Source organism: Pogoniulus pusillus, chromosome 34 (genome assembly GCF_015220805.1).
Source record: "Pogoniulus pusillus isolate bPogPus1 chromosome 34, bPogPus1.pri, whole genome shotgun sequence".
NCBI lineage: Eukaryota > Metazoa > Chordata > Aves > Piciformes > Lybiidae > Pogoniulus > Pogoniulus pusillus.
Window position 1 is genome coordinate 1,293,563 of NC_087297.1, and position 6,000 is coordinate 1,299,562.

A 6,000-nucleotide genomic window follows, 5' to 3' on the forward strand; every position below is an offset into this window, starting at 1 on the left:
GGATGATGATGTAAGGTGATTAAGAGAGCTCCGAGGGTCACTGCTGTCTGTGCCCAGTGCTTTACTTTGCCTGCAGCCATGGCAAAGCCCTCTCTGCTTAAAACAACGTTCACAGAATCATGGAACAGGTTGGGTTGGAAAGGACACTAAAGCTCCTCCAGTCCCATCCTTCCCCTGCCAAGGGCAGGGACACCTCCCACCAGCACAGCTTGCTCAGAGCTTCATCCATTCTGGTCTTGAACACCTCCAGAGAGGGGACAGCCACAGCCTCCCTGGGCAGCCTGTGCCAGTGTCTCACCACTCTCACTGCAAACAATTTCTTCCTCATCTCCACTCTCACTCTCCCCTCTCCCAGCTCAAAGCCATTGTCCCTCATCCTGTCACTCCCAGCCCTTGTCACAACTCCCTCCCCAGCTCTCCTGCAGCCCCTTCAGGCACTGGCAGGCTGCTCTAAGGTCTCCCTGCAGCCTTCTCTTCTCCAGGCTGAACAGGGCCAGCTCTCCCAGCCTGTCCCCACAGCAGAGCTTCTCCAGCCTTCTGAGCACCTTCATGGCCTCCTCTGGACCCTCTCCAGCAGCTCCAGGTCCTTCTTGTGCTGGATTCCCAGAGCTGGAGGCAGTGCTGCAGGTGAGGGCTGAGCAGAGCAGAGGGGCAGAATCCCCTGCCTGTGCTGCTGCTCTCCCTGCTCTGGCTGCAGCCAGCACACAGCTGGCTCTGGGCAGCCAGTGACCAGTGCTGGCTGCTGGGCACTTTGGCACCAACTGACAGCCCCAAGGCCTTCTCCTCCAGCCTGCTCTCAGACACTGCTCACCCAGCTTGGATCTGTGCTTGGGACTGCCCTGATCCAGCTGAGGACCTTGCCGTTGGCATTGCTGAACTTGATGAAGTTGGCTTGGGCTCAGCTCTGCAGCCTGTCCAGGTCCCTTTGGTGTGTTGGCTTCACCACACAGCTTGGTGCCATCTGAACCCTGCCAAGGGTGCCTCAATCCCACTGTCCCTGACTAAGATGGCAAAGATGAATTAGATCCTCTCAAAGCAGCTCAAAGGAAAATGATGAATCCCAGAGGCACTTGCAGGCTTCCCCATCACTATCCAGGCTGGAAAATGCTCTCTTCTCCCCCCACTGCTGAGATATTATGGTGCAGCCATTTATGGCTCAACAGAGGGGAGAAAGGCTCTGAAGTTTCCCAAAATCTCACAGGAGTCATTCCCAGAGAACATTGACTGAGTACCTGCCACTTTCCAGCTGGTGTCCCAGGTGCTGGATGCTGGAAGTTGTTAGCATGAGGACAGAGCAGTGGGGAGTGACAGCTCACCTGGGGACTTCTGCAGTGAAGCTGGGACAGGGCTGGGGAGCAGCAGCTGAGGGAGCTGGGGGGGTTAGTGTGGAGCAGAGGAGGCTGAGGGCAGAGCTCATTGCTCTCTGCAGCTGCCTGAGAGGAGGCTGCAGGCAGGTGGGGGTTGGGCTCTGCTCCTTAGGCTCAGGTGATGGAAGGAGAGGAAATGTCCTGAACTTGTGCCAGGAGAGGGTTAGGTTGGAGAGAGGGAAAAATGTCTTTGGTGCAGGAGTGGTCAGGGACTGGCAGAGGCTGCCCAGGGAGGTGGTGGAGTGCCCATGGCTGGAGGTGCTGCAGAGAGCTGTGGCCATGGCAGCTGGGGCCAGGGTCTGGTGGCCATGGAGGGCTGGGTTGCTGGCTGGACTGGGTGACCTTAGGGGGCTTTTCCAACCCAAATAGTTCTGTTATCCTATGCCTTGGAGGGTAAGGGAGCTTAGCTGGACAGACAGAGGCTGTGCCTTGCAGAACTCCTCCTTTGAGTGTTCTCTGTCCCCTTTTATTTCCCAGCACAGATACAGCCACTTGGTGTCTGCCTGTGGTGTGTGGTGCTTGCACAGGACTTGGGGGCAGAGTGGCTGAGAGCAGTCAGGCAGAGAGGGAGCTGGGGGTGCTGGTAGGGAAGAGCTGAAGAGGAGGCAGCAGTGTGCCCAGGTGGGCAGCAGAGCCAATGGCATCCTGGGCTGGCTCAGGAGCAGTGTGGGCAGCAGGACAAGGGAGGTTCTTCTGCCCCTGGGCTCAGCACTGCTCAGGACACACCTCAAGTGCTGTGTCCAGTTCTGGGCTCCTCAGATCAAGAGAGATGTTGAGGTGCTGGAAGGTGTTGAGAGCAGGGCAGCAAGGCTGGGGAGGGGCCTGAGGGAGCTGGGGGTGTGCAGCCTGCAGCAGAGGAGGCTCAGGGCAGAGCTCATTGCTGTCTGCAGCTGCCTGCAGGGAGGCTGTAGCCAGGTGGGGTTGGGCTCTGCTGCCAGACAGCCAGCAACAGAACAAGGGGACACAGCCTCAAGCTGTGCCAGGGCAGGTCTAGGCTGGATGTTAGGAGGAAGTTGTTGTCAGAGAGTGATTGGCATTGGAATGGGCTGCCCAGGGAGGTGGTGGAGTGGCTGTGGCTGGAGGTGTTGAAGCCAATCCTGGCTGGGGCACTGAGTGCCATGGTCTGGTTGGTTGGGCAGGGCTGGGTGCTAGGTTGGGCTGGGGGAGATGGAGCTCGGAGCTCTCTTCCAGACTGGTTGATTCTATTCTATTCTATTCTATTCTATTCTATTCTATTCTATTCTATTCTATTCTATTCTATTCTATTCTATTCTATTCTGTTCTGTTCTGTTCTGTTCTGTTCTGTAACTGATGTATCTCAGGACTGGTTGGTGAAGAGAGGAGGGAACAAGCTATGAGATGTGGGTGGGTGTTAGGTGCCCCTGAGCCCCGTGCTGCTGAGGCAGGGCTGGCTGCTGGGGGGGCAGGGATGCTGAGGTGGTGCCCTGCCTGTGCAGTGTCAGCAGAAAGCAGTCCCGGCCCCAGTACGTGACTCTGCAGGGGCTAAAGGCAGTGTCTGGCTCCTGCACGGATCTATTGTGCAAGCAGAAATGTGTTTGCTGAGGAGCACAGCACTGTGTTTGCTCTGGATGCAGGGCCTGGGAGATGGAGGCTGCCCTGTGGGGCTTTTCACAGCAGGCAGCACTTGTTCAGGACCTGTTCTACCTTGGTTATCCCTGCCCCATGGTCTGCAGCACAGAAGCTGAGAGGAGCTCCCCAGGGCTCAGACTCCAGCTCCTGCATCCCCTTGGATGTGGACAATGCATCTACTTACCACTCACAGAGGCCTCCAGGTCTGTGCCAGGAGTGGACAGGCAACCCAGGGGTCCATTGCTTTCTGCACCCCATGGCCAGGGGAACAAGGTGGAGCTCCTTGCCCCACTGCACTCCCTGGAGTCCTTCTCCAGCTTGTTCTCAAGCTTCATTCTGTCTCAGGGTAGCACAGACCCAGGACCCTTTGTTGGTGAGAAACAGGAGTCAGCACTGGACCCCTAGTTAGTCAGAGAGCCACTGCCATTGCCTTCTGTGCCAGAGCTGTCATTTCTTGTGCCCTGCATGGCTGGAAGGGTTTGCAGCAGCTGGGGCTGGAGCTCTGCTGCTGTGACTGTTACTGCTGGAGCAGTGCAGCTGAGGAGCTGGATCCCCTGCAGAGCCCTTTTGCAAGGGGGGGCCGTGAGGGGCTCCACTGAGGATAACTCACAGGTCATAGAGTCCAGTGGGCAACGAACTGCCTTGCTCTGGGAGCACACAAGTGCTGGGGGTGTGAGCTGTGTGGGTGGGTGCTCAGAGCTGCCTCTGGCTTTCTGAGGAAGGAAAGTGATGGCAGAGAGTAACCTGGGGAGCTTGCATGAGTTGAAACTCATGCTCTTGCTTTGGTTTGGTTTTCAAAGATTGATAGACAGGGACCTTAAAGATCATCTAGTCCTAACCCCCAGCCATGGGCAGGGACACCTCCCACGAGAGCATCTTGCTCAGGGCCTCATCCAGCCTGGCCTAGAACACCTCCAGAGAGGGGACAGCCACAGCCTCTCTGAGCAGCCTGTGCCAGTGTCTCACCACCCTCACTGCAAAGAACTTCCTCCTCAGCTCCACTCTCACTCTCCCTTCTCCCAGCGCAAAGCCATCAACCCTCATCCTGTCACTCCCAGCCCTTGTCACAACTCCCTCCCCAGCTCCCCTGGAGCCCCTGCAGGCACTGGCAGGCTGCTCTAAGGTCTCCCTGCAGCCTTCTCTTCTGCAGGCTGAACAGCCTCAACTCTCCCAGCCTGTCCCCACAGCAGAGCTTCTCCAAGCCCGCTGAGCATCTTTGTGGCCTCCTCTGGACCCTCTCCAGCAGCTCCAGGTCCTTCTTGTGCTGTGTGCCCCGGAGGTGGAGGCAGTGCTGCAGGTGAGGTCTGAACAGAGCAGAGCAAGGCAGGGCAGGGCAAAGCAGAGCAGAGCAGAGCAGGGCAGGGCAGAGCAGAGCAGAGCAGGGCAGAGCAGGGCAGAGCAGAGCAGGGCAGGGCAGAGCAGAGCAGAGCAGGGCAGGGCAGAGCAGAGCAGAGCAGAGCAGGGCAGGGCAGAGCAGAGCAGGGCAGGGCAAAGCAGAGCAGAGCAGGGCAGAGCAGGGCAGAGCAGAGCAGGGCAGGGCAGGGCAGGGCAGAGCAGCGCAGGGCAGGGCAGAGCAGAGCAGGGCAGGGCAGAGCAGAGCAGAGCAGAGCAGAGCAGGGCAGAGCAGAGCAGGGCAGAGCAGAGCAGAGCAGGGCAGGGCAGGGCAGAGCAGAGCAGGGCAGGGCAGGGCAAAGCAGCGCAGGGCAGGGCAGAGCAGAGCAGGGCAGAGCAGAGCAGAGCAGGGCAGGGCAGAGCAGCGCAGGGCAGCGCAGGGCAGCGCAGGGCAGGACAGAGCAGAGCAGGGCAGAGCAGAGCAGAGCAGGGCAGAGCAGAGCAGGGTAGAGCAGTGCAGGGCAGAGCAGGGCAGAGCAGGGCAGAGCAGAGCAGGGCAGAGCAGAGCAGGGCAGGGCAGGGCAGGGCAGAGCAGCGCAGGGCAGGGCAGAGCAGGGCAGGGCAGGGCAGAGCAGAGCAGGGCAGAGCAGAGCAGGGCAGGGCAGGGCAGGGCAGAGCAGGGCAGAGCAGAGCAGAGCAGAGCAGAGCAGGGCAGAGCAGAGCAGAGCAGGGCAGGGCAGAGCAGAGCAGGGCAGAGCAGAGCAGGGCAGGGCAGGGCAGAGCAGAGCAGGGCAGAGCAGAGCAGGGCAGGGCAGAGCAGAGCAGGGCAGGGCAGAGCGGAGCAGAGCAGAGCAGGGCAGGGCAGAGCAGAGCAGGGCAGAGCAGAGCAGAGCAGGGCAGGGCAGAGCAGAGCAGGGCAGGGCAGAGCAGAGCAGAGCAGGGCAGAGCAGAGCAGGGCAGGGCAGAGCAGAGCAGAGCAGAGCAGGGCAGGGCAGAGCAGAGCAGGGCAGAGCAGAGCAGGGCAGAGCAGAGCAGGGCAGGGCAGGGCAGGTCAGAGCAGAGCAGGGCAGGGCAGAGCAGGGCAGGGCAGAGCAGAGCAGAGCAGGGCAGGGCAGAGCAGAGCAGGGCAGAGCAGAGCAGAGCAGGGCAGAGCAGAGCAGGGTAGAGCAGTGCAGGGCAGAGCAGGGCAGAGCAGAGCAGGGTAGAGCAGTGCAGGGCAGAGCAGAGCAGAGCAGGGCAGAGCAGAGCAGGGCAGGGCAGGGCAGGGCAGAGCAGCGCAGGGCAGGGCAGGGCAGAGCAGGGCAGGGCAGGGCAGAGCAGGGCAGGGCAGAGCAGAGCAGGGCAGGGCAGGGCAGAGCAGAGCAGAGCAGAGCACAGCAGTGCAGGGCAGGGCAGAGCAGGGCAGGGCAGGGCAGAGCAGGGCAGGGCAGGGCAGAGCAGAGCAGAGCAGAGCAGAGCAGGGCAGAGCAGGGCAGAGCAGAGCAGAGGAGGGCAGGGCAGAGCAGAGCAGGGCAGGGCAGGGCAGAGCAGAGCAGAGCAGGGCAGAGCAGAGCAGAGCAGAGCAGGGCAGAGCAGAGCAGAGCAGGGCAGGGCAGAGCAGAGCAGGGCAGGGCAGAGCAGAGCAGAGCAGAGCAGGGCAGGGCAGGGCAGAGCAGAGCAGAGCAGGGCAGGGCAGAGCAGAGCAGGGCAGAGCAGAGCAGGGCAGAGTAGA